This window comes from Aotus nancymaae, unplaced genomic scaffold, assembly GCF_030222135.1.
Source record: "Aotus nancymaae isolate 86718 unplaced genomic scaffold, 86718_ANA_hifiasm-v0.15.2.pri h1tg000138l, whole genome shotgun sequence".
NCBI lineage: Eukaryota > Metazoa > Chordata > Mammalia > Primates > Aotidae > Aotus > Aotus nancymaae.
The window spans coordinates 203,196-206,113 of record NW_026988553.1 but is presented as its reverse complement, the minus strand read 5'-3'; the positions used below and the strand labels follow the sequence as shown (position 1 = coordinate 206,113).

Below are 2,918 nucleotides of genomic sequence, written 5' to 3'. Positions count from 1 at the left end.
CCTTTGTCCATGCTGTGCCTTTGCCCTGGAATGTCCTTTTCCTCCTCAGGTTAATAAAATCTTACCTATTCACAAAAATACCTATTCATAAAAAAAATGAGTTAGCCCATTTAAATTTGTTTAAATAACACTATGGCCATAAAAGACCACCCTGTAATAGGCCAATAACTGCTATTCACTTTTTTAATCCAAAAACTTATTTGTCTTTGATATTCAGATGTCACTGCTCTGATCTGGGCCTACTTGAAGGGTAAGAGGGCAGAAATGGAGAGAATCATCCACTCTTTAACCTGTATCCTCATTCTCAAGTCTTTCTGACACTCAGGTCTTTCTAATCACCTCCACTACCACACAAAATCTTTTGTCTCTGGAGATCCGTGAACTACAAATGCCCTCTAGAGCTTTGGTGCCCATTCTGGAAAACTGCTGTAACTTAAGTTCTTACTTCTATCTTTCAAGAATAGATTTCTCTTTGGTGTCAGACTGCTTTTCTGACGTTATTCAGAGATTTGGATAGAATTTATATTTAGAATTTGGATTATATTCCTGCTGCAATTACCTTAATAATAGAATTGCCATTTAAAATTTTAATCCTTTTTCTAGAATTGAAATTACAAGTTGACTTTGTGCCCCTGAATTCTGAACTCTGGCACCTTAAGCTGGTAAGGCTATCATTTTCTAACATTATTTTCCGTAGTCATAGCTGTGGGGTTTGCGGGTCATCCTCATACGATAAAGCAACAAAATCACAATCTTACAGCTGGAAGTTTTAGAGTAAATTATCATGCATTCCGGATGCTCTTAGAGACTTTTCAGTGTGTTTAAATAATTGTCTTTGGGTATATTATCCAGTTTATATTATTGCTATCTGTGGAAGGGTTTACATGACTACTTCACTCCTTTGACATTACCATCCCTAAGTCATTTAAGGCCAACAAAACAGAGACCTACGTGGTTCTCAATTAAAAGCATAGGAGGGCGGGGAGGCGCTGCCGCCGCCGCCACCACCCGCATGTGGCAGCCCGGAGGAGCCGCAGATGAGGCCAACAGAGCGCTGTCGGGTGGGCAGGCTGGAAGAAGCCGCAGGCCAGAGCTGTGGGGGAACAGGGAGAGCACGCCTACTACCTTCCCTTCCTTCTCCCCTCGATGGGAGCGGGGTTGTCCCGGCTCCCGCAGCCACCAGAGAAGGGAGAGCCAGGGGCCATCGCTTCGGAGTTGGGGCTGAGCAGTCCTCGGGGAGAGCGCGCCAAAACCGCTTCAGCCGCTGGCTGAGTTAAACTTATCCACAGTAATGGCCGCGGCCTTACCCAGGACCCTGGGGGCGTTGCAGCCGTATAGAATAGTACGAAAAGCCAATCTGCTTTCTTATATTTGATGCCTTTAATCCAACAAGGTGATGATGATGTCCAGCAACTCTGTGAAGCAGGAGAATAGGAGTTTTTGGAAATTATGGCACTTGTGGGCATGGCTAGCAAGCCCCTTCATGTTAGAAGGCTACAGAAGGCTTTGAGAGACTAGCCCACAAACCCTGGGCTTTTCAATCAGCCGCTGACTTCCCTTCCTGTCAGTAGCATACCCATCTATAAATTACCAGAGGGATCACCGACATGGCTGGGAATATCCTGCAGTAGTTATGAAAGGAGTAGCAATGCCTGGAAACCTCATTTAAAATTCCCAAATGTGCTGCCACCACCTGTGTGCAGAGCTTGGGACAGGGTAAGTCAGATGTGGTCGGGAGCCTAGCACTGCCGAGTGTTGGTGAGTCCAGACTCCGGCAAGGCCACCATGTCACGGAGAAAGAGCAAAGCCTCTCCCCAGCAGACCTGGGCTCCCCTGCGTCCCCACACTGCCAAAAAGTGACTTGAACGAAGTGAAAGAGCTACTAAAAACCAACAAGAAGTTGGCCAAAATGATTGGTCACATCTTTGAGATGAACGATGATGATCTACACAAAGAGGAGGAAATTCGGAAATACAGTGCAATATATGGCAGATTTAACTCAAAGAGGAAGGATGGGAAACATCTCATGCTTCATGAGCTCACTGTTAATGAAGCAGCTGTTCAACTCTGCATGAACGATAATGCTCTGCTGACAAGAAGAGAAGAGGTTTTTGCCTTGGCTAGGCCGATTTCTTGAGAAGTCACCTATAAATATACTTACAGAACCACAAAGTCAAAATGTGGAGAAAGAGATGAATTATCCCCCAAGATAATTAAAGTGGAGTATGGGTTTTCAGATTTCCAGGATTCTGTGCAAACGCTCTTTTAGCAGGCTAGAACTATGAGTGAAGAACTCGCAGCTCTTAGTTCACACCAACCTGAAAAGCACATGAAGTTCCTCTGCAACCACACTGGCTATGAGAGACTGCAGCATGCAGAGAGGAGGTTGTATGCAGGGCTTTATAGGCAGAGCTCAGAAGAGCACAGTCCTAACTGCTTGACTTCCGTTAACTCAGATAGACAAGGAGAAAGACCTTTGAATCTCCGAATGCCTAATTTATAGAACAGACAACCCCATCATTTTGTGGTGGATGGGGAGCTGAGTCGATTTTACCTCAGTGAGGCAAAGTCCCACTCATCACAGTCTTGGGATTTTAAAAGACTACCCTCACTCAGTTTTTACCTTAGAAAAGAAAGTCATCAAAACAGAGCCTGAAGATTCAAGATAGTTGTGATTCTCTCACCATTCTCTGGAAATGGCATCAGGTTGTAGGATAATACTCCATCATCAAAATAAGCCTTAATAACAAGTGTTGCCTCAAACAGATCACATAGCCAAAGCAAAATGACTGGTATGGTAATCTGCAGAAACCAGGAAGATGAAACAACAGCCAGAAAAGAGAATATCAAAAGAGTGTTGCAATCTATAACAGTAATATTGATTCATTCAGATTCCTGTGTTAAGTCATTTTATATGG

General features: G+C 44.1%; 1 pseudogene; it reads left to right on the top strand.

Moving 5' to 3' along the window:
- The first annotated feature begins 1,291 nt into the window (after positions 1-1,291).
- Positions 1,292-2,669, top strand: LOC105734502 (NGFI-A-binding protein 1-like; annotated as a pseudogene).
- The last annotated feature ends 249 nt before the right edge of the window (positions 2,670-2,918 follow it).